General features: G+C 44.1%; 1 non-coding gene across 1 annotated transcript; it reads left to right on the top strand.

Moving 5' to 3' along the window:
- Positions 1-14,148: 14,148 nt before the first annotated feature.
- Positions 14,149-14,230, top strand: trnas-gcu (transfer RNA serine (anticodon GCU)). Its single transcript has one exon. It is a non-coding gene; the product is annotated as a tRNA-Ser (tRNA).
- The last annotated feature ends 12,268 nt before the right edge of the window (positions 14,231-26,498 follow it).

Raw genomic sequence — 26,498 nt, 5'->3', positions numbered from 1 at the left:
TATCATAAATAGACAAAGTCCTTTACCTGGGTCGGGGAATTCAGAACTAGAGGGCATAGGTTTAGTTTGAGAGGGGAAAGATAAAAAAGAGACCTAAGGGGCAACTTTTTCACAGAGTGTGGTACGTGAATGGAATGAGTTGCCAGATCATGTGGTGGAGGCTGGTACAATTGCAACATTTAAGAGTCTTGTGAATTGGAAGGGTTTGGAGGAATATGGGCCAGTTGCTGGCAGGTGGGACTAGATTGGGTTGGGATATCTGGTCGGCATGGGCAAGTTGGACAGCAGGTTCTGTTTCCATGCTGCATATCTCAATGACTCTATGACTCTATGCCAAGAACCTTAAGTTTCGGGGGATTCAAGAATTTATTTTCTGAATGTCACTGTTTTTGTTTGCAAATAAAAGATATACTTCTTGAAAAACTCTCCGCATCTCCTGGTGATTGTTGACATTTTCTCTCCGACAACCGCAACTTTGGGTGCAGTAAAATTGTGGCGACTGCAGCTCTGTTGTGCAATAAAAAGTGTGTTAGATTTCTACAAATTTGGTAACTTTGCTATTCAAAGTTTGTGAGTTTGAACCGCATCAGAATTGGAGTTTAGTTCAGTTGTCAGCTGAATCATTGATTTTTGTGCTGATTCATCGCCAATTTCTGTCGTCTGGAGTTCTCGTCCGTGCGACTGACCATAGGAAATTCCTTACCTTCTTGGTTGTGAGTTTTTACGGAATCATGTTCAGACCAGAATCAGATGCTCACCCGCAAAACCTGCAAATTTCGTGCAGAAACCCACTGTCTCGAAACACATTTCCCTCCCAAATTTGCACAGAAATGTTCGATTGCTTAAATGTCTTTATCCCGTTGTGTGACAGGTTGTTGTGGATGAGCTGTGGAAAGACATTGACGTGTTTGGTCAGCCATGATGATGTCAAACGGCGGGTAGTACAGGTATTTGGAATAGCCCCCTCCTGTACCTCTCTTTCTGTGCTGTTTCTTACAGAGTGTTTTCAAAATTAACATGATGAGAGCAATGTGAATCGACACTACGGAATATCAAAGTCCTCCCCTTTACACTACCGCTCTCACAGCCAGAACAGACAGCTCCTATTGCTGATTTAAATCAGATAGTGATGGATTCTCTCAGGCGATCTGTCATACTACATGCTCCTTCACACAGGTTTCCAACTGGGTACATGGAGCAAGCAAACGTGTGGATATTGGGATTCAGGGACAGGTATCCAATCTGCTGGGCTGCAGTTCTAGCCACATGAATTTCTGACATGCTGACACTTTCTGTGCATTCTACCTACTTGAAGATTTAAACTGTAATTGAATTTGTATTATTGCATAACATTCTTACATCTTCAACATTCATGCAAACTGTGCAACGTATTCTTGGATGTAGGAATGGTGAAGATTTTTAATGAACGCAAAATGTTTCATGTTACCTGTATGAACTTTCAGAAGGAAGTCGGCGAAATTTCATTGATTCGAATTCTGTGCCGATTGGAGCTGATCGAAGGAAAAGCCCTGCGACAGCGGCAATGTAACGTTGTCTGTAAACAACGCAGGAACCAAAGAAAACCCATTTTTCAATGTCGTCTATTTTGTCACATTTTTGTGTCCCTTTTGTATCCTTATCGTGAACTTGATGCTTCAATAATCACATGCTCATGTCAGTTTCACCTTGACTGCATTAGCTGTAATTTCAGAACCAGACGGTTCAGGGAAATGAAGTAGGTTGAGTGACTGAGGTACCAGTGGGGCAGCACATCACCACCAAAGATCCCACAGTGCTGTGGTTCAGTGGTTAGTACTGCTGCCTCAACGGGGTCCAAAGTTCGATTCCAGCCTCGGTGGACTGTCTGTGTCGAGCTTGCACATTCTCCCCGTTTCTGCGTGGGTTTTCTCCGGGTGTTCCAGTTTCCTCCCACAGTCCAAAGATTGTGCAGGTCAGATGAGTTGGTCATTCTAAATTGCCCATCGTGCATTTAATCAGAGGGGAAATGTTTCTGATTGGGTTACTCTTCGGAGGGTTGGTGTGGACTTTTGTGTCCGAAAGGTCTGTTTCCATACTGTAAGGAATCTAATAATCACAGCAAAAGTAGAACAGTTGAGTTAAAGTTCCCAAGGTACGTATTGGTCACGTGAATGGTTCGCTGTCTGCGGCTCTCGTCACGCAGTTGGTCAGCGCTGAATACTTAAAAGTGCATAACATGCCAAGGCTGTAAGTTCAATGCTTATCTAAAGATGTTGTTACTGACATTGACCAGGGATTATTGAAGATCAGACTGAAGCGCAGTTGAAAACAATGTTGAATAAAGTAGCATTTATTTGAATACTCCAGTTTCTGACGGAGGGAAAAGTTTTGCCTTTGTTAAACATGCCAATTATGAACAGAAAATCTGCAAGTATTCCCCACGTGAATAGTCATCGGTGGACAGAGAAAGAGAGGTGAAGTTTTAGCTTGATGGCCTTCCTCAAATCGCTGACCCAGCGCTGGATTACATCCTGGGAAAGTCTGTAAAAATCGTTTCATATCATTCAATTTCCTGCAAGCTGCACAGTTCATTCATAAAATCGAAAGTATTAGATTTATCTCTTTGAAGAGTTTGACTGTTGTCAGTAAACCTGGTAAAGGATCTGGGCAAGTAGTTTTGCTGTTGGGAGGAATAAAGGGTCAAACTGGAATAAGTTTGAGTCTTGACGCAGGATTTTTCAAGCGGAGATAAAAGTGTATTAAATAGACTCACTCCCCTTTCCCTTGATTTTGATCAAATTTTCAAGACAATACATGGCAATGATAATGATGTTTTACATCGACAGACCAAATCTTGCTCACTGAAGGCACCACAGTATTACAGATCAGGAGAGCGGGGGAGATGATGATCCTTTTGGAAACCTGAGACAGTGAGAGAATTAGTCCCACACTGTTTGTCTCACTTTTCTCATAAACCAGTTTGTCAGCGGACTGAGCTGACAGGCTTCCATTCAATGCAGAGCGAAACCAAACAGCTCAGTGCATTCACAGTATATAATATTTCATGTTGAATGAGTTGCTGCACCTTCCAACTCCACTAGCTCTTCTTATACTTAACATTTTCTGTTGCAGGTGTCATGCAATTTTTTTCACATGAATATGAACGAATTCAGGAACGTTTCCATTTTGCATCCCCATCCAGGCAGCCCAGAATGACTGTCGCTGTTTAATTCTCCTCGTGTCTGCGTGGGTTTCCTCCGGGTGCTCCGGTTTCCTCCCACAGTCCAAACATGTGCAGGTTAGGTGAATTGGCTGTGTTAAATTGCCCGTAGTGTTAGGGGCAGGGGTAAATGTAGCGGAATGGGTTTGGGTGGATTGCGCTTCAGCGGGTCGGTTTGGACTTGTTGGGCTGAAGGGCCTGTTTCCAAACTGTAAGTAATCTAATCGAATCTAATCCAATCTAATTCACTCCTTGTCTGCCTGCACTCGCTTTTCAAATATTCTTGAATCCGCTCCTAAAATGATTCTATTTCTGAAAATTCATCTCCGAATAAAAAATGCCTACTCCAAACTTCTTTATCGTGCTCCGATGGGTTTGAAGTTCTAACCTTTAGTTTCCACTCACCTAAACGAGGAAATTTCCCTCGTATTTACTCTTAACAACTTCACATCAGATGGATAACTTCTTTTCGGACACAACTCAGTCTTTCCTGATTTCTCCCGCATTATTCCTTATCTATGCCACCATCCCATTAAACCCCCTCTTTTCGTTTCTAGTGGATTTATCTCCCAGTACACCTCATTTCCATCATTTCTAACGACACGGTATCATGGCCGTGTCATTCCTAACGTCTTTATAGTCCAGTAAATACTGCCCGGGTCTATCATTATGTCTTTATATCCCTGTATATTTCAACCTGAGAAAGGATGCTGGGTCTACTTCCATGCACGAAAACTCACCACTAAGCTGTGCAATCTTATTACCGACATAGGAAAGGTGGAAGCAATTTCAATTACAGCTTAATGGATTGGTTGCAACAGAATCGTGTCAAACCCCAGTCACATACTTGACTGTTGTTCTTATAGTTATTTCCTCTCTACGTGTGCTGAAGTAACACAGTGAGGGATCAATTACTATTGCCAGACATACACAAGGGGACATATGAAATGCTGAAGTTGTGAGATCAGAGCAGTTTGTATTGACATTCCATTCACTGTTCGAATATCAGGCTTAGGAATTATACAAAGAGCGATTTTGAACGAAATTTGAGCAGGGAAGTTTACCGCATGATGTAACACCATATTGTGTGGTTACTTTGTTGTTTACCTCATTTGTGTGTTTTGCCTCTTTGGGGATTTTGAAGTTATCCCCTCTCTCCAAACGTTCCGTGCTTTTGCACCATTATACCAAAGATGCAGTACAATAACACCCAAAACTGCTTGCACAGATATTGAACCCTGGAAACAGCACTGTGCATTCTCCTCGAGACTGGAAAATAATTTGCTGCATTCCCGCTCTTATTGTTCTTTTCATTACATCGGCTTCTGTTCTTCATGGAATCCGATTAAGCAGATCTTGTCACTGAGTCATTTGTGTTCAGATCATGTGAGCAGAATATCACAGTCCATAATCCAGAAGTAAGACCATACTCAGGGAACCGTACTCTGCTCTTGATCATTTCATGAACACCATGAAGAAATATCTATGCTCTTCAAAATTTACTAACCTGTTTTTCAGAAGCAAGGTAAACAGTTCCAGGTTTCTGCTTTTGTTGTCACACGGACCAAGGTTGTAAATGCTGGAACCAATTGTGACTCTCCGCTCTCCCACATCCGTTTTCTCCCCAGGAAGTGTTAAGATGATGGTCTGAATCGGATTCTTCTAAAAAGAAGAATACTTTTATTATTGATTTCTGGTTTATAGGCCCACTAGGCTCCCGCGAGGCCTCTGTATATCGCACTGACGACAGCAGTTTCCAGCCGTCTTCACCTTTTTTTAGCAAGTACCTTCGAGGGTGACATGAAAAGATGTTCGCTGTGACTGTGTGGCACTCTACCAATGGAGACAGCTCTATCAATGGAGGCAGCGCAGTCCGCTGGGATGGGATAATTTCTGCAGTGTGTCCTGCGGATCAGATACAGTGCACTTTATCATTCAGATCATACAGAGTGAGAGCGCTCGAAAAGGCCAATTGGTCACTCGTACCTGCGTCAGCTCGGGAGTTATAAAATATAGGTTAAAGCAGAAACTAGGGATTTGATCAGGTTTCAAGTGTTTACGTGAGACAGGAAGCAGAAAAAGATAGATCGTGAAGCGATTGGGATCTGACTACAGGAGCAGCAAATAGGTTGTACATCGCAGAGGAGAGCTTTGAAGTATTGAATTCTGGTTGATGGGCTGATCATGCTTTCACTTGGCCACGCTGCAGCAGAAGATAATATGTCAATGTCTCTTGGAATAGTGATGTCATAGGCAAATATCACCGTTACACTGCTGTAAGTTCCTTTTTCCAATGTGACGACAGTCTGTACGTAAAATAGCTTAAATATTTAATCCTTTCTCATAAACAAGTCCGTTCCATCTCATTGTGTTGTATTGTCTTCTTTCCAGTTTACCTGTTTTTGTGCCTGCACTGAAGTTGATTTGCTCCTTCCGCATGTCTTTTCCAGTCTGGGTGATATGATGCAGTTATACTGATCCACCGTCTGACAGAATTTTCCACTTCACTTCAGCCTGCCCTAACTTCGCTACAGGATACCATTTCAGTTGTTTAGGTGTTAAGCGCTCGTCTCAGATCCAGCCTACCCTCACCCAAAATAAATGCAAAACTCAGACCCACTGTGATCACTGCAATCCGGTAAATCTTCACTCCGAGGTCATTGATTATTCCTAGGAGAAAGTTGGAACTGCAGATGCTGGAGATCAGAGTCGGGAGTGTGGTGCTGGAAAAGCACAGCAGGTCAGTCAGCATCCGAGAAACAGGAGAATCCACGTTTCAGTCATAAACTCTTCAACAGGAATAATGCTTGTGAGTCGGGACTGAGAGATAAATGTTAGGGTTGTGGGGTTTGGGAGATGAAACTGGGAAAGCGATAGTTGGATGAAGATGAGGGAGAAGATGATAGTTCAGAAGGAGCACAGATGGAATGGGTCCAGAGCGCGGTTCCAAGTTTGAGGCTTGGAACTTGGGGGAAGGGAAGTGAGGAAACTGTTCAAATTGATACTTATCCTGTGCGGTGAAAGAGTCCCAAGGCGGAATATTTGGCGTTCCTCCACTAGGCATTGGGTGGTTGTGGTTTGGTGGTGAACGAGGCCCAGGACCTTTACGTCTTTGACGGAATGGGAGGAGGAGTTGAAGTGTTCAGTCACGGGATGGTGAAGTTGATGGCTGCGAGTGTCCCAGAGATGTTCTCTGAAATGATCTGTAAGAAGGTGTCCTGTCTCCCTGATGCAGAGGAGACAACACTGGGTGCAACGGATGCAGTAGATGACATTGCAAGCGGTATAGGTGAATTTCTAACGTATGTGGAAGGATCCCTTGGGGCCTGGGACGGAGATGAGTGAAGTGGTGTGGGCGCTCGTGTTACCCTTAGCCTTCCTGTGGTGGTAGGGAAAGACTCCAGTCGTGGGGTGTGGGCTTATTTGGGGTTGTAGACCTGCCGAGGGTTTCGTGGAGGGAATGGTCTTTTCAGAATGCTGATAGGGATGAGGAGGGAAATATATATCTGATGGTGGAGTGTGTTTGGAGATGGAAGAAGTGGTGGAGTCTGATGTGTTTTATGCGGAGGTTGATGGGGTGAAAGTTGAGGACCAAGGGTTTCTGTCCTTGTTGCGGGAGGGGTGGGGTTGAAGGGCGGTAGTGAGTGAAGTGGATGAGATGCACTGGAGGGCATCGTCAACCACGTGGGAAGGGCATTTGCGATTATGGAAGAGGGAGACCAACTGGGACTTTCTGAGGTGGAATTGGTCATCCTGGGAAAAGATGTGGTAAAGGCAGAGGAATTGGGAATAAGGGATTGCTTTTTTACACGAGGTGAGGTGGGAGGAGGTGGAGTCTTGATAGCTGTGGGAGTTGGTGGGGTTGTAGTATATGTCTGTCATTAGTGATTCGCTGGAGAAGGTGATGGACAAGTCCATGAAGGGGAAGGAAGTTGCCAAGATGATCCAGTTAAAGTTGAGGTCGAGGTGAAAGATGCTGGTAACCCTTGCTGAACTGTTCAACCTCCTCGTGGGAGCACGAAGTGGCGCCAATGCATTTATCAATGTAGTGGAGGCACAAGTGGAGAGAGGTGCCAGTGTAACTGCGAAAGATGGACAATTCCCGATATCTGACAAGCAGGCAGGCATAGCTAGGTCACATGCGGTTGCCCATGGCTATCCCTTTGGTTTGGAGGAAGTGGGAGGATTGGACGGAAAAGTTGTTGAGCGTGAGGACCAGTTCAGCCAGGTGGATGAGGGTGTCGATGGAAGGGTACTACTTGGGATGGGGTGAGATGAAGAAACAGAGGGTTTGGACACTTTCATCATGGCAGATGGATGTGTACAGGGACTGGATGTTCAAGGTGAAGATGAGGCGTTGGGGGCCAGAGAAACAAAAGCCTTGGAGGAGATGAAGTGCACACGTGGTATCACAAACGTCGGTGTGAATTTCCTGGACTGGGGAGACAGGAAGGTGTTGAGGTAGGAAGAGATGAATCGTGCCAGACAGGTGCAGGCTGAGACAACAGGTCTTAGGAAGGAGGTAGAATCGGGCACTGGTGGGTTCATGGACAATCACGTTGTAGGCAGTGGGTGGGAGATTCCCCAGAGGTGATGAGATTGTGATTGTCTGGGAGATGATGGGAGGTGTGGCTGTGATCGGGCGCAGTAGGAAGAGGTATCAGCGAGTTGGCGCCTGTCTCCAGCAGTGTACCTCAGGCCGTCTCGCATGCCTCATTCCTGATGAAGAACTTATGCCCGAAAATTCGATTCTCCTGCTTCTCGGATGCTTCCTGACCTACTGTGCTTCTCCAGCATCACACTGTCGACTCATTCATTATTCCGCTTTCATTTCACACTGCCAGGTGCGTGCTGCCTGTTTGCATCTAGAAAGCATTGTTCTGATAACCTTGCACAACATCTGCCAATCTCAAACAAAAAGAGAAATTGCTGTAAAACCTCAGCAGATCTGGCAGCATCTGGCGATAGGAAGAGGTGTCCTCGAGTTGGTATTTGGCTTCAGCGGTGCAGAGGTCAGTGCGCCAGACTATCACTGCGCCCCCATATCTGCTGGCTTGATGGTGAGGTTGGGATTGTAGCAGGGGGATTGGAGTGCTGCGCGTTGTGAGGGTGAGAGGTTGAGGTGGGGGAGGGGGTAGACAGGTTGAGGCGGTTAATGTCCCAGTGGCAGTTCGAAATGAAGAGTTCGAGGGCAGGTAATAGGCCAGCGTGGGGTGTCCAGGTTTATGCAGTGTGTTGAAGGTGGGCGAAGGAGTCCTTGGAAGGTGGGCGGGAGTCCTGATTGTGAAAGTGAGCTCGGAGGTGGAGGCAGCAGAAGAAGGGTTCGACGGCACGGCGTGTATTAAATTCATTGATGCATGGACGGAGGGGGATGAAGGTGATTCCTTTGCTGAGGTCTGATCGTTCGTCCTCATTGAGGGGAAGGTCCAATCCCAACCTCACCATCAAGCCAGCAGATATGGGGGCGCAGTGGTAGTCTGGCGCACTGACCTCTACACCACTGAATCCAAATACCAACTCGACGACACCTCTTCCTACCGCCCCCTCGACCATGACTCCACCTCCATCACCAAACCATCATCTCCCAGACCACACAGAACCTCATAACCTCAGGACATCTCCCAAACACATCTTTCAACCTCATTGTCCGGGAAAACCGCACGGCCCCGTTCCACCTACTTCCCAAGATCCACATGCCTGACCACCCTGGCTGACACATTGTCTCAGCATGCTCCTACCTCACTGAACTCATCTCTACCTGCCTCGAAACTGTCCTATCCCCCCAGTCCAGGAACGCATCACATACGTTCGAGACACCACCCACGCCCTCCACCTCCTCCAAGACTTCCGTTTCCCCGGCCACCAACGCCTCATCTTCACCAGGGATATCCAATCCCTCTACACCTCCTTCCACCATGACCAGGGCCTCCAAGCCCTCCGGTTCTTCCTCTCCTGACGTCTCCAACAGTACCCTTCCACCGACACTCTCATTCATTTGGCCGAACTGGTCCTCACCCTTAACAATTTCTCATTCGAATCCTCCCATTTCCTCCAGATCAAAAGGGTTGCCATGGGCACACGTATGGGCCCCAGCCATGCTTGTCTCTTTGTTGGCTATGGAGAACAGCCGATCTTCTGTCATTACGCCGGCACCATTCCCCACCTCTTCCTCCGCTACATCGATGACTGCTTTAGCGCCACCTCGTGCTCCCGTGAGGAGGTTGAGCAATTCATCAACTTCACCAACGCATTCCACAATGACCTTAAATTTACCCGGACCATCTCTGACACCTCCCTCCCCTTCCTGGACCTCTCCATCTGCATTAATGACGACCGACTTACTACTGATATTTTTACAAACCCACCGACTCCCACAGCTACCTGGATTACAACTCTTCCCACCCTACATCTTGGAAAAATGCCATCCCGTATTCCCAATTCCTCCGCCTCAGCCGTACCTGCTCCCAGGAGGACCAGTTCCACCACAGAACACACCAGCTGGCCTCCTTCTTTTGAGACTGCAATTTCCCTTCCCGCGTGGTTAAAGATGCCCTCCAACGCATCTCGTCTACATCCCGCACCTCCGCCCTCAGACCCCACCCCTCCAACCGTAACAAGGACAGAACGCCCCTGATGCTCACCTTCCACCGCACCAACCTTCACATAAACCAAATCATCCGCCGACATTTCCGCCACCTCCAAACAGGCCCCACCACCAGGGATATATTTCCCTCCCCACCCCCTTCCGCCTTCCACAAAGACCGTTCACTTCGTGACAACCTGGTCAGGTCCACGACCCCCGACAACCCACCCTCCCATCCTGGCACCTTGTCCTCCCACCGCAGGAACTGCAAAACCTGCGCCCACACATCCTCCCTTACCTCTATCAAAGGCCCAAAAGGAGTCTTCCACATCCATCAAAGTTTTACCTGCACATCCGCTAATATCATTTATTGCATCCGTTGGTCCCGATGCGGTCTCCTCTACATTGGGGAGACTGGACGCCTCCTAACAGAGCGCTTTAGGGAACATCTCCGGGACACCCACACCAATCAACCCACCGCTCTGTGGCCCAACATTTCAACTCTCCCTCCCACTCTGCCGAGGACATGGAGGTCTTGGGCCTCCTTCACCGCCGCTCCCTCACCACCAGACGTCTGGAGAAAGAACGCCACATCGTCCGCCTCGGAACACTTCAATCCCAGAGCATCAATGTGGACTTCAACAATTTCCTCATTACCCCTTCCCCCCACCTCACCCCAGTCCCAAACTTCCAGCTCAGCACTGAACCCGCAACTTGTCCTGACTTGTCCTACCTGTCTATCTTCTTTTCCACCTACCCACTCCACCCTCCCCGCTCCCCCGACCTATCACCTTCATCCCCTCCCCCACTTTCTATTGTACTCTATGCTACTTTCTCCCAATCCCCACCCTCCTCTAGCTTATCTCTCCACTCTTCAGGATCTCTGTTTTTATTCCTGATGAAGGGCTTTTGCCCGAAACATTGATTTTACTGCTCCTTGGATGCTGCTTGAACTGCTGTGCTCTTCCATCACGAATCCAGTTTCTGATCCATTGGTCCGTTCCTCCACAAATCTGTCAGAAATACTGAACTTTTCCAGCAACTTCTGTATTTGTTTGATTTTCGACATCGGCGGTTCTTTCGGTTTTTTTTCTTATTTTCTACCAATATGATTTGGCTAAAGGTTATGTTGAATATTTTGAATATGACTGCGATCGAATGGCCATATTTCAAAAGCCTGCTACTGCTACTTGGTTCACGTGACCAATGCCTTTCCACTTGATCACTGCGCCCTACAGCTGCACTGCAGATAAATTAACAAAATTATGGCATTCTCTCGGTTTGGTAATCAGGAGCGAGATTGTTTGAATTGTCGAAAAAGTAAGATATACTGATAAAATACAGTATATTAAATGGGGAACCATAAGGGAAAGAGAGACCAGTGAAAGATAGTGTTCTGGCAAAATTTAAATGTCATTGCACACGATTCAGAAAATGCTAGCATTCACAAACATACCACAATGTGGAATGTAACTTTCAGGACAACAAAGCAAGCAGATTGCAAAATCTTAGTCTGAAAGTTTTGCAGCATCAGTTTTAGGTTAGATGAATGCACGCATGGGTTTCAGTGCTGTAATGATCTCATAAACTGTAGAAGGAAATCCTTGCCTTCGAGGATACGTGCGGAATGTTCACTGATTCATCCCAGTAATGGCAGGACTGTCTCTGGAAGCATATGAGTACAATTATTCAATGCTCCATGGAGTTTCAAATAAGAGGTGAAGGGAATGTCTCCATTCACAAATTAATCATTCAGTAGAACTCAATACAAGGACACATGAAGTGATAACCAAGGTGGGCAAGAACACGGAAATATGATACACAATAGCTCCGACAATTTCTATGTGCAAAGTGTCGATTTCAGACCCACGGTGGCTTTTGGTAATGATATTTATTGTCCAGAACCAGTCTGCACTGGAATGACTCGAGCCCTACTGTGATGTATTTGAACTTCAGTTACCTTTAGAAAAGCTGACACTCACTCAGACCATGGAGATTTAGAGAAATCATATTTAAAGCAAATAGTTCATCTTGTAACTGTGAAATCTTTAGGTCATCGTCAGTGGGAGCATTGTGTATAATCCTTGTCCTTATTCCCCAACAAAGACATGTGAAGAGGTTAGGAAGGGCACAGACGCTGCTTACTGAATAGTAAGATATTAGGAAGCCCAGCGACGGGGTGTACTGAGACATAAAAACATCAGAAAGGATAGAAATGATTTCATCCGCATTATGGACAGAATGACGGAGTTTATTCACGACATGTGGAAATGCTGGACCAGAAACACTCAAGTTTAAAAGTAAACAAAAGAGATTTTCTCATAACGTGTGGTTTGAAGTGACTAAATCGGGGAAATTCCGTCTTTCAAGTGAATCAACAACTTTAATTGGAGCTTCAAAACCATTAGTGAATGATTAAGAAAAGATTGGATGAGAGTTTCATCCACTCAATAAAGTTGCTCAATTCCTGAATGACTTTCTGGAAATAAAACGTAGATTTATGATTTCATAGCGTTTTAAAAAAGACACGAACAAACATACAAGGAGGGAATTTACCATTGAAAGAAAGGAAAAGTGTGGGTGTGGATTAATTTCGATTTGGTTGTTTTTAGACACAAAGACACTTCATGAACACGTTCAGCTGAATAAAATTGAGTATAAAAAGTTCCTGAATTTGAAAGATAAAGCGCATTATTCAAGGTGAAGCATTGTAAATGGGGCTGATATCGTAAAATAACTGCAGGCAGAAGTTACATCCTAATGAGTGGCAATTGAATCGTCATTTGGAGACGCAACACCTACTTTAAAGATTTGACCACATTCACATGACGTTAGGTGCATTTCACGCTTTCTGATATCCACCACCAAGTCTACTCTGTCCTTTTTGTATTTTTAACCCTCTGTGCTGCTCTGCAGCACACCATTCCAGCTGAAAGATGCTCAGACTAAAAGTGAATACAATATTCAGACGGTCCTATGCGATCAGTCTATTTTTTTTTTATTATGACAATGGCCATTGCGAGTTTGCAACAAACTACATAACATGAAAACAGATCAACATCTATTTTCCCAGAATTTAACGCAGTGCACATGGGAAACTTTATCCATCTGCTGAAAAATCACCTTCGGCTCTCCCTCCACACATGTCTCTTCACGTTTTAATTATTAGCAGTATGTTTGTTGATCAAGGTGTCATTATCCTGAAAAGGTCGTTTCTCAATCCACAAAAACTGGTACTTTCCCATAAACGTGACATTGCTCAATATCACCTTCTACCCATACCCCTCAACACGACAAATTGAAGCTGCTCCATGTGAGGCTCAAACTTAAAACTTCGGCAGAGCGCAGCCCACTATACTGGCACAGAGATACCGTGCACTGGTCACCTGCAGCACTGGAGCAACACATTAATGCTTACCTCCACATTCCTGGTTGTACATTAACGGTTGGGAAACCGAGTTTCTATGATTCCATGGCTGCTCACTGCGATTATATGATCATCCTCACCAGTGCTTCTGACCCCGTGTGAGGCAAGTGGTGAGCTACTCATTGCAAAGATGTAAAAATGTGCAACTTCAACTTTTGCCTTCACTAATCCATGAGCCTTTTATTTTGTTTTTCATCTGTAGAAATCTTAAAACCTTCATCTTGAACAGACTCAATAACAGATCTCCATTGTGTCTCTGGCATCAAATTCCAAAATGTAAACCCCTTCTGAATTCTTTTACCGCAGTCCACTGTTTGGGAAGTTTTCCTGTTCAGGGGAATGCACTTGCCAGTGTGTCAACTGCTGATCCCAGCATTCGCTCTGGCACTGCACTCATTTTCCTTCTGACACTTGCTCACTGTGTTGCTGTGATCATACAGTGACTGGTGTCACACAGCCAGGAAAATGATACAGATCAAGGTTTTTGCATTGTTGAATTCAATTGTCAGTTTAGCCTTTTTTAAGATTTCAAAATTGCCTGTCCTGTACACAAGTGCGTGTCAAGAATATCTGAGTGGAAGAAAGGTGTTCTGAATAATGACATTGAGCACTATGCACTCTCCTCCAGTCTGGAAAACAATTCCTCACAGACAACTTTACACCTCCTGCTGTCACGGGCTCTTCAGTCCGTTGACTTCAAATCTTCACAGAATTCAACAGACCATGTTACATCGTCATTTCTTCATTTTTGTTTAGATCACTGTGAGCAGAGTGTCACAGTGGGAGTCTGTTTGCCCCACAACTCAGAGGTAAGACGATACTATTGGAACCGTCCTGTACTATTTATCATTTCACCAATACCATGGAGAAATATCTGCTGCTCAGCATAATTTACGCAATTCACTTATTCATAAGGTCAAATGTGCGCGTGACTTATGTGACGAGGTGGCCGAGAGGTTAAGGCGATGGACTGCTAATCCATTGTGTTCTGCACGCGTGGGTTCGAATCCCACTCTCGTCGCTGTCATCAACGATTTTAAATTTTGCTATCTTTGGATGATCACAGCTGTCCAATAGTCTGTTTATATGCATCGACGCTTTAATAAAATCTCAAAGAATAATTTCAGTCTGTTGCCTAAACTGCATTGAAATGTAGAATGAATTGGGACAATGAACAGGAACGCGATTGTCTGTTTCAAGTCAAGTTGCTGTGAACTTTTATCGTATGAAAGAGATCCAGGAGAACCAAATAACGAGAGATGCGAAGTGCATGTTGATGCAAGCGATTCTTAATGAGTGTTTTGTCAGATGAAATTTGTAGCAGTTGGGTAGAAGTGATTCATCTTGGTGAAAACAGCACAGAGAGACAGCACGAAACAATGGAGGTATTTCAAAAGTGGCAGGGGCTGGGTGTAGGGGCACCCGAGAACTGGCTGTAAATGCACAGGAGAGAATTACCGATGTGGGTGCCGTGCATGGGCACGGACAGACTTACACATTGGTCTTATCCTTTCCCCCTTGCTCTCGCCATTGATGAATGCTGGACATAAGACACATATAAACACAAGATGTGGGAAGCAAACTCCCTCTCGTTATGCACACACTTGATGCGTCATATTGAACTATGAACAACTGGAGAAGTCAGCAAGTTAACTGCAGGGACTGAATCTAAACTGTGTATCAATAACCGCAGATTTATGCAGCATAGACATGAAAACTGATTTGAAATGTCTTTATACGCATGTCATTAACAGACGGTTCGTTTTAATACCCGTGTGGCTGAAAGAAGTAAACACCACATTTCAAGGTGGATGACAACATTACCAATTCTGTTCAGAAATTGAGATCTATTTGATCATTTTACACAGTGACCAACGTTAATTTAAATAATACAAACCAAATTCCCTAACATGAAATAAAAGAGTGATTCCATTAAAAACATTGTCCTTGCTAAGTAGCAGTTACTCATGAAAAATAGAATGTGATTTCTAGTGAGCATACGTCAATTAGAACGATTATCTTACTTCGGATTGGCTGCAATATGCACATGCAAAATAAGTTTTAAGAAAGAAGTCCTTTGGAAATAATGAGTCGGTGGTGATTAAAAGTAAGATTAGGTTCTCATGATATGGATATTGCACCAATGGCTCCAGTGGTGGAAATGGTCAGTGGGCAGTATTTCCATGATGGTATAGAGGTGTGTGATCTGCCAGGGATGGGAGCTCCCACCTCATCTGGAGCAGCGTCTGTTGACATGGACCAGGGAGTATTGTGACATCAGTCTGGGAGTTCTAAGCACACCTGGAGAAGCTTTTATTGACATGAAGCCGCAGGGAGCATTGGGACATCAGACTGGTAGATCCAACTTCAACTGGACCGCTTCTATTGACATGGAGCAGGGAGCATTGAGACATCAGACTGGGAGCTACAACGTCAACGAGAGCCATGGATGGGAGCTCCCATTTCATCTGGAGCAGCGTCTGTTGACATGGACCAGGAGCATTGTGACATCAGTCTGGAGTTCGAACCTCACCTGGAGCAGCTTCTATTGACATGAAGCAGCAGGGAGCATTGGGACAACTGCGAAATCCAACCTCATTTGGAGCAGCTTCAGTTGACATGGAGCAGGGCACTTTTCGAGATCAGTCTGGGAGCTCCACTCTTACCTTGAGCTGCTTTTAATGACATGACGCAGCAGGGAACATTGGGACATCAGACAGGTAGAGCCAACAGCAACTGGACGTTTTCTATTGACATGGAGCAGGGAGCATTGAGATATCAGACTGGGAGCTGCAACTTCAACTAGAGTAGCTTGTATTGACATGGAGCAGCAAGGAACATTGGAACGTCAGGTTGGGAGCTCCAACCTCTCTTGGAGCAGCTTGTATTTGCATGGAAGAGGAGAGAGTATTGGGACATTAGGCTGGTGGAAAGGGTATTCAACTATTTTAATCTGAAGTAAAATATGTTTCAACACCTCAGGTGTTAACAGATTTATGAAGATTCTGTCATGGGAAAATAATTAATTCATTAGATATTAAAGACAAGTCCTGCAAATATTCAACTCAGGAAAACGCATTGGTACAGAGAGAAATGGGAGTGATGTTTCAAGTCTTTGACTTTTCTTTTCTGGCCGACTCTGCACTAGATTACATCACCAGAAGGACGTTTCCACTCATTTCATGTCATTCAGTTTCCTGCAAATACGGACAGGTCATTAACATAATCTAAATCTGAAAATTAATGGGAATATGCGATGTAATGATTAGGCTGGAGTTTACCTCTAATTATGGTGAAAACGTAGCAAAGTAAGTTGCAATTTCCTTGATCAGCAGTCACCTCATTGATTGGCTGATCAATTTTTTAGGACAATGTGAAGTGAATCATTGATGGTGATTCTCTTTGTTCTTTGTTCACCTTGTGACTGTTACTTTTATTGGTCCTGTCATTGTTAGCATCACAGCTCTGCAGCATGTAAAATCTCAGCTGTGCATCTGGCCAGTGGTACAGCCATTCGTATAGCTGGCTACGGATCAGGCGGGTGCAGGTTCGACTTTTGCTTTGCGCAAGCGCATTGTGGAGATTCAGCACACATCCAAAGTCATCTTTTTTGTTACACTGAGGTGGATAATGTTTGAAATTTTCATCTCCAGGAACGAAAATTCTTTTACTGTCTTCGATCAGTTAAACATTACCAAGGGTTATCAAAGTTAAAAATCACATGGCATCAGATTGTATCGAACAAGCATATCTGGAAGCACCAGTGTTCCATGCACTGTTTCTTCATCAGGTGGTTGTGAACTGTTGGACTCTAATATGGCTTTGTGAAATTTTTAAATTTGTCTACCCCAGTCCAATACCAACACATCCAAGTCATGGGTACCATCGACACCACGAACGGTCGGTTAAAGTCCAGATGATCTTCCACAACATCGCGCATATTGACACACACATCAAGTTTCTGCAGACAGACACCTACCTGATGAAGGAGCGGCTCTCTTAAAGCTAGTGTTTCCAAATAAACCTGCTGGACTATGTCCTGATGTTGTGTAAATTTTAACTTTGTCTACCCAACTCAAACACTGGCACTTCCATATCATAGAGAACATCAGTCATGTCGCAGCGCTGTCAGAGAAGGCAATCCTGGAATAGCCTCACCCATTGCTCATAGGTACGTTTCATATTCAGAAACCAACCCACTCAATTGTGGCAGCTCCTGTGTATGAAAAGCACAGAAAAGAAACAGCTGAGACTCAGTTTTGACAGTTCTTTGAAACTCTTTGGGAAGTGGAATCAGAGGAGAATGAAGGATTAACTGTCGACGGTGTAGAGAGAGGGAAGGCAATTTTCCCTTCATTCAAGGGCTGGGGTATTGACTGATCTAAGGCATGAAACAGATTCCTGGTAAAGCTGCTCTCTCTGCGTCAGGAAAAAGAAGTCCTGATTTCCTGAACGCTAATGAAATCCAGGCCACTCAGTTAAAGCGCCGAATACTAACCACTAGACCACCAGGGATGAGGGCAGAAGCAGTTGCACAGTTTCTTCATAACGCGGTTTTTGGAATTATGTCACTACAGATATATTTGCCCTCAAAAATGATTGAATTATCGAGTGTTTACAGCACAGAAATGGGTCCCATTATCTCACTTCCAGCACTTGGTCTGTAACCTTGTAAACGCTGACGTTTCACGTGTTCATTTCAATGCTAATTTCTTTGGAACGTTTTAATCTCGTAAGACACAATAAATTGGATTGAAGTTTGAGATGGGAAAAGTGTGTTCACACCCAGTCGGGGAGCTGAATCCCATTTTTACGCATAGATGGAAGCACGCAGACACATTTCCCCAAGAGTGACACAGGCCTCGGGAGAAAACAAGCAGAAAGTAACATTTCACCCACTTGGCCTGATATTGTCCCATTTCAGACTTGAACACCAGCAAAGAAAGGAAGCATTCAGCGCCTCCCGCCCCAGTGTTCCTTTCCCATTCTTTCCCCAACTCTCTCTAGTATATATTTTCTCACCTCGTTCTTGCTGGCAAACTGGATCACTGCTCACGCCCGCTTTTTCCTGTCCTGCCGAACCGTTTTCCTCAAGTTATTGGAATTAAAAACAGGAATGGTCTATTACAAGCACTTTTCTCGTTTACAAGACCAGTGTTATCACCGCTGAGCCAGCACATTGCCAGCTCAGAGAGAAGGTCTCATACATCAGAAACTGAAATACAACAGATGATTGGATAGCCTCAGTATTGTAAACCAACGAACAAGGCCGGAATGGAGCCGATGGGACCATGCACAGAAAGATGGCAGAATAGAATGACGAATCTCATGGTGTCCAGGGTGGTGTTAACAGAAATCGTCCCTGGTAGTCTAGTGATGCGGATTCAATAATTTCACTGTCTTGGCTTGTTAAAGGTTAACGTTTACAGTAATCAATATGAAATACTGCCTGATCTTTCGAAGCAGAATTATGTTGTGCTTCATTCCGAATCGCTTCCCTGCATGTTACAGGTCCGCATCAGCAACGTCAGCTGCAATTGCCTGACGTTCAATCAGTTTAAATCAAGAACGGAGTGGGCGTCACTAAAATGGAAGGGGAATGGTGGTTTGTGAGAGTTAACTGCATGCCTAGTGGAGCCAGGTTTAATGTAGATAATGAATATTGGCTTTCCTGTTTACCTTGGTATACTGACCACTCCGGATCAATTACCCACATTGTCTGCCCTTTCTGTCATGTTCTTTGTACATTTCACCTCGGTTCAGTGTTCCGGGGGTCCATGCATTTTTAATATGGCACATTTTACTCAGGTCGGTTTTGCAGCTTCATATTTAGGCAAACAAGTTTATGAACAGAAAGACACCATTCAGACCATCAAGTCTGTTCCTGTATTGAATGGTTTCACATCTGATCTGATAACCTTGAACTGCACTTTCTTGCCTTTCCCCATAACGCTTGATGTCTTTGCTGTTTGAAGATCTGCCGATCTCAGCTTCATTACACCGAATGACCCTTCCTCAACAGCTTTCTTGTACAAGAAAGTCCACGGATCCAGAACTGTCTGAGAGAATAAATGCTTCCTCATCTCTGTTTTAATTGTGAGATCCGCATTATAATACGAAGTTAAATATCACACAACACCAGGTCATAGTCGAACAGGTTTAATTGGAAGCATTAGCTTTTGGAGAGCTGCTCCTTCATCAGGTGGTTGTGGAGTTCACAGTTGTAAGAAACAGAATTTATAGCAAAAGTTTACAGTGCGATGTAACTGAAATTATATATTGAAAAATACCTTGATTATTTGTTAAGTCTTCCATCTGTTAAAATGACTATGTTAGGTTCACTTCTTTGTTATGTGATTCGCAAAAATTTCTTTTAATAATTACATTCTTAGGTAAACTTCAACAATTAGTGTCAGTCCAGATAATATGTTGAAGTTATTAGTTCCTGTGTGCTGTGTCCGTGCCATAATGTTTAGACTGACGCTAATCTAAAAAAATGCTGCAGGCAAGGATGCTTTGAGGCATGGTACATTGGTGAAACCGAGCAGAGGCTACAGCAACGGATGAATGGGCACTATACATCTATCAACAGACAGGTGTGCCCCTTCCTGGTTGGAGAGCACATCAGTGGTCCAGGACATTCCACCTCGGCCTTTGGGGTGACAATCCACCAAGGCGGAATTCGGAGCAGGCAGCAGCTAAAAGTGCCCGAGCAGAAGCTGATAGCTAAGTTCGGTACCCATGAGGATGACCTCAACCGGGACCTTGGATTCATGTCACAGTACAGGTGATCCCATTGCTCTATCTACACACAGAGACCCTCCTACACACACACACACACACGCATATATACGTTTGTGGGGTGAATTTGTACTTGCACAGTTACATTGTACTTTGCTCAAAAACTACATGAATCCATGTCAGCCTCTGTTAAATTATTTATTAAAATTTGAATCAGTCTCAACATTATGGAAAAGACAGCAGCACACGGGGGGCTGACACCAATTGTTCAAGTTCACCTGAGAATGTAACTTTAAAATAAAAAGTTTTGCGCTTTACAAATGAAAGAAGTGAAGTGAAGCTAACATGGTGATTCTAACAGATGGGAGACTTAGCAAATTATCATGGTAATTTTCAATGTATAACTTCAGTTACATCACACTGCAAATTTGTGCTATAAATTCTGTGCTTTATAACAGTGTACTCCACAACCACCTGACGAATGAGCACTAGTCGGAAAGCTCGTACATCCAATTAAACCTGTTGGACTGTAACCTGGTGTTGTGTGATTTTCAAATTTGCATAGTCCAGTCCAAAACCGGTATCTCCAAGTCATTCGATACTAGGCGCTCTGGTAACAAAACCAAACTTTCTGCATCCAACTTTTTTAAATCCTTGAAAAAACCTGTATGATTCAATAAGGATCATTTTTGTAGTACTGAGTCTGAGCAGGCAAAAGCAACTGATTTCAGCGTTTCTTCCCATTTGATTTCATCTCCGATATGAAATTCTCACTGACTCTGACAGAACTGCTATCTTTCTGGTTTTGTAATGTCAGGAATTCATGTTCAATTTAAGATTTTCAAAAGGAGCAACAAATCTTGTTTCCCTGACTGGAAATCAACATTGGGAAATAGCATTGAGACAGCTGAATTTCAGCACTTGCGCACCAAGGAAGACATATGCAGTGCTTACAACTTTTCTTGGTAACTTTGTATTTGCCTTTTTGGTTCAGTTGAAAAATGACAGTCATTGAGTTTTTTAAAAGCGTGGCGAGAGGCCCTTCAGCCAATTGCATCACTATCAGTCATCAAACATCTAATTTATAAACACAGGTTCCAGTACGTGACTCATCGCCTGGTGTGTTCTAACATTCCAAGACTTCAGTTAAATTGTTATTCAATTTCTTAAGTGCTTAAGTGGAACAAAACATCTCTGTGCACTAACAGTTCTGAAAGACAAACTCTTTCTCAGAGCCGTTTGTCAGTTTTCCTCAAAATGCTGCGGAAAATGTTTCTGCACTCACATCTGAATTACTTTACCCTGTTTCTTCTTCAAGTTCCTTCTTCTTTCTATTAAAAGGTTTAGATTCCAGTACAGACACATGATGCATGTTGCAGAAGTCATGTGTTTGTACTTTCACTGACACTCTGTCTCAGCGGGAGCTGCAGTCCTTCCCCACGCTGATTCAGATAGCACTGTCCTTCCTGTGACATGTCCCATGGAGAATGGAAGGACAGGCATTAATATGCTTCACTTGGGAACGGAGCGACAGTTTAAAACATTTATACTGACCTAGCGAGGAATTGAGCTTCTATCTCCCGCATAACATGTTTCGACACTAACCACTGTACTACCGAGGACAACAGTTGCAAAGGAGACCCCTCAGTCCGTTGTGGCTCCATTTGTCAAAAACATCTGCTTTATGACCCGAATCGTTTAACCCACAGACTTATAAGTTTTGGCAGAACATATTCTAATCTGAATATTTCTGCCTCTCTGACCCTTACAGACAGTGTGTTCCAAATTCCAACACCCGCCAGCCTTTCCCGCTTTTCCATGCATCTACTTAAACCTTTCTGTCTTTCCCATTAAATTTCTGGCCCCCTGTGATCGATCTCTCCGTCGATGGGAAACGCTTCTTTCAGTCTACTTTATCCATACCCCTCATTATTTTGTACATCTGTACAATGCCTTCTCAAAAACTCCCCTGCACGGTGACAAACAATCCCACCCTGTCCTGTCTCTCTTCATGACTGAAACTCTTCAGTCCAGACGCTATCCGAGTGAATCTCTCCTCCACCTTTCCCACTGCGATCACATTCCTGGACTCACGTGAATTGCAGACAATAGTCTAGGTCGAGCCGAATGAACCTTTTTTTCATTCTGTAACAGCATGCGGGGTGGCTCTTCAGCATTTATTGCCTTGTGGTCTGGAGTCAGACCAGTTAAGGACGTAGTGAAACAGATGGGTTTTTCAGACAACGCATTTAGCATATTCTTAATTGTCGCAACCAGTAACAGTGAGGGCAACGGCACAGACTTGACGGTATCAACGTGAAAGTATATGTTAGGTTGTGCAATGCCTCAGTAAAATGGGATGTGGGACGGAAAAGAGAGTTAGGGAGAGTTGGAGGGAGAGACATCTTCCAGAACTTTTGGGTTTAAATCCTGATATATGAAACGCAGAAACATCAGAGAAGGTGATTCGATGGAAAACACCTCCGTGAATATTATCATGTAAAACGATTAATTTCTTACCGTGTTTCACCAAAAGTAAAACTTTGAGAGAACTAACAGCCATATCGTGGATTAGAGCCGAGGACGCTGCAATCACAACGCAGAACACGAATTACTAAATAGTTACAGCACTCGAACAGAGCACTTTTGCAAACTGCCACCAGTTTGTAGCAGAGGAAATGTCAGGGATTACTTAGATTAGATTAATTACAATGTGGAAACAGGCCCTATAAGTCCACACCGCCCCGCCGAAGCGCAACCCACCCATACCCCTACATTTACCCCTTATCTAACACTACGGGCAATTTTAACATGGCCAATTCACCTGACCTGCACATCTTTTGGATTGTGGGAGGAAACTGGAGCACCCGGAGGAAACCCACGCAGACACGGGGAGAACATGAAAACTCCACACAGGGAGAACGTACAATATCAGGCCTTAGCGACAGGCGTGTGGGAACTCAGAATGGGCTGAATCTTTAACTTTAACGTCCTCAGAGACTATGAAGATTCCATGAATGAGAGTATTGGAGAATGGGATTAATGACATTTTCCAAAGTCCTGGGACAGCGCAGGATATTATTGAAACGTATGTTTCAGAAGCATTACAGTTTAACATCGGCTACTCCATCACTTTGCCCACACAAGGCACTACCAACTGCTGCAGGCAATCACACATAATCCCAGTTCCAGACCCGGAATCGTAGAAACGGTGTGAAGCAGCCACGAAGATCCAATGGGAAATTGGGATGGAATGACAGGAGAGAGGCGCGTGTATTTCCGAGGGTGGGATTTCTCCTGGTCAAAAGCGGGACGGAACGGAATACTTGCCAACATTTATAGTATTATAGCCATAAGTAGTACATGTTGCCGAGACAGCCGATTGGCGCATCTAAAGGGTGTTGAGCCTTTAGCTTTGAGGTGGCAAGTATCGAAAATTCATTTTCCTATTTTGATCAGTGTTTTTGACATTGGCAGTAGCAGCTGCTTTTGCTCGCACCAGCTCAGAATCAGTTTCTTGTTCCCAGTAAATACTGCAACCTTGAGAATGTAGTGTTGTGGTTATATAATAAATTAGTCATCCTTGGGGACTCAGACACGGAACTGGTAATGCTAAAGTTCGACGAATAAAACCTGGAATTAAAGGCTTACCTCAGGAACAGAGAACATGACTTTAATTTCCTGCAATCCCATTCATGCATGTTTCTTTTGCAGGGGATGCTACCATCTTTACCCAATCCTGGCTACTTGTGACTCCAGGACCTGAACAACATAGCTGACCCTTAATCCGAGAATTCTGATCGTGTGGCGAAGCAGGCCATTTGGCCCTTCCAGTCGACACCATCCCTCCGAAGCACATCCTATCAGACCCACACTGTATACCTATTCCTTTTCCCCTTCATTTCTCATGGCTGATCCCAGTAACCTGCACACCTTCAGACTATGGGAGGAATCTCACCCAAGCAAAGAGAGAATTTGCACACAGTCACACGAGTTTGGGATAAAATCTATGTCTCTCATGCAGCAAGACAGCAGCGAATCAGGAAGAACAACAAATGCTGTCCTGATCAGTGACAACCACACCCTGTGGGTATATCAGGAAGAATAAAAACACATTCACAACATGGACAACGGGACTTGCGTCTGCATGGACATGATTTGAACCAATCGTTCCCCCTTGGGTATATATCACAGAGAAACCAGGGAAATGCGAGATTCAATTGACTGCTGAAGTGGAAACTCATTTATTCAGTCAAACTGGGGACAGACTGTTCAACAGTCCCGTGTGTGGAAAGGGCTCAGTGAGCAAACGAACCTCCGGAGTAACCAGCAAGATTACATATCCGAGAAGGAGATGAACTAAACTGTCAATGCTCCTGTTTATCACAACCAGCTGCCATTTCCATAGACTCATAGTCATAGACTCACACAGCATGGAAACAGGCATTTCGCCAGCTCGTACTGAACATCATGCCAAAATAAAACAGTCGCATCTGACGGCTCCTGTAACTGCTGAGGCTTAATAATGCCCTCGTGATATTATTACTACATTGTTAATACGAATGTCCAGATATAATTCTGTGGACACGGGTTCAAATCTTGGCATGGCAGATGCTGGAATTTTATTTCAATAAATACCTAGAGCTGAAGAGTATAATGATGATGTTGAATCAGCTGTTGTAGATCTGATTCACTAATGCCTGTCAGCGAAGAAAACTGCCATAATTATCTGGTCTAGCTGGGATGCGATTCCAGATCCAAAAATCGTGGTTGATTCTGAACTGCTCTATGGGCAATAAATAATGGACTGGGCATGAATGAAAATTTCCAATTCATTTCTCGATCTAAGTATTCTGTAAATGTTGTAAATTTCCTTTCATTCATTACTGCCTCAGGAAGTGAATTGCACACATGAACCATCCTCTGTTAAAAAAGCCTCTCATGCCTTATTTTAAATCTCTCTCTTTTCACCTTAAACATTTGCCCTCTCGTCTAAAAGTCCACCTCCTTGGAGAAAAGACAGTTACAGTTAACTCTATCCGAACTTTTAATAGTCTATAACTTTCTATCAGGCCACCTTTCAAGCTCCCGTGTTCGAGAGAAAATATTCTCAGCCTATCTCGCCTTTCATTATAACTCAAACCTTCCCCACTAGCAATATGCTGGTATTCCTCTTCAAAACCTACTCCAGTTGAACAATTTCCTTGCGATTACTGGGCGACAAGAATTGGATGCAGTATTCCAGAAGACGCCTCACCCAAAGTCCTATTCAACTTCAACATAATGTACTAACTCCTACGCTCAAAGGACTGAGCAACGAAGGCAAGATGACATTTTTTAACCATTCTGTCTATATGTGAAACAAACGAAAAAGAATTCCCGGCCACCGTGTTTCACAACACGATGCAACGCCCTATCACAAAAAGTGAAATTGGAGTAGGCTTTCACGAATTTTTGAAGGTGATTGCACAAGGAATCAAGTGGTCTCGAGGGCTTAGAGATACATTCTGTTCTTGACCGTAGGTGGGAATATAAGAGCAGGGAAGTGATGCTGGAACTTTAGCAACTGCCTGTTCAGAGAAGAGTCAGAGGACCGGCCACAAGTCTGGTCATTGCATTAATCTTTTTTTTTTCGGAGGAATGATAAAATAAAGGATTGGGGGCTGAAATAGACCATGTGACCGATCAAGTCTGGATCAGAACTCAATCAGATCTTCGCTGACAATGCTCCCAGTCAGGCTGGCACGTTCGTTGGAGGAGAACTGGCAGATGGAGGTCATTCGATGCATAAGTCCATTAGACAATAGAGCAGGAATTAAACCAATCAGCGCAGTGTATCTGCTCTGCCATTAAATCATGGCAGATATCTTTCTAAACTCAATTCTCCTGCTTTCGCCCCATAAACCTTGATCTCCTTGAAATCCACGCTGCTACATACCTCAGTCTTACATATAATCAAAGACCTGGCTTCCACGGCCTTATCTGACAATGATTTCCATACATTCACCACTTCCTGCCTGAATAAGTGTCTCTTATTACTGCTCTCAAATGTCTTCCCTTTTCACCAAGGCCGTGCCTTTCGGTTCTAGTCTCTACTAAAAATGGAAACACCTTCCCAGCATCCACTCTGTCCAGGACATTAACGATTCTGTAAGTACCAATTACACTTCCTCTTATCCTTCTAAACTTCGTGGGTATAGACCCAGAGTTGTCAAACGTTCCTCATGTGTCAAGCTTTTCATTCCTGGGACCATAATCGTGAATCACCTCTGAACACACTCCAGGACCAGTGCATCCTTCCTGAAATTTGAGGACCAAACGTGCGCACAGTAATCCAGATGTGGTCTGACTGGACCCTTATAAAGCCTCGGAAGTGCATCACTGCTTTTATATTCAAGTATTCCAAAAATAATGTCATCATTGCAATTATCTTTTTAACAACAGATTCAACCTGCAAGTTCACCTTGAGAGAATCCTGGGCTAAGACTCTCAAGTGTCTTTGCACTCCAGACATTTGAACTTTCGCCCCATTTCGACAACATATCGTA

This window comes from Chiloscyllium plagiosum, unplaced genomic scaffold (assembly GCF_037043375.1).
Source record: "Chiloscyllium plagiosum isolate Xiang-an unplaced genomic scaffold, Cpla_swu_hap1 HiC_scaffold_38, whole genome shotgun sequence".
NCBI classification, from domain to species: Eukaryota; Metazoa; Chordata; class Chondrichthyes; order Orectolobiformes; family Hemiscylliidae; genus Chiloscyllium; species Chiloscyllium plagiosum.
The sequence above is the reverse complement of the archived record's forward strand: the minus strand, read 5'-3'. Positions and strand labels throughout refer to the sequence as shown.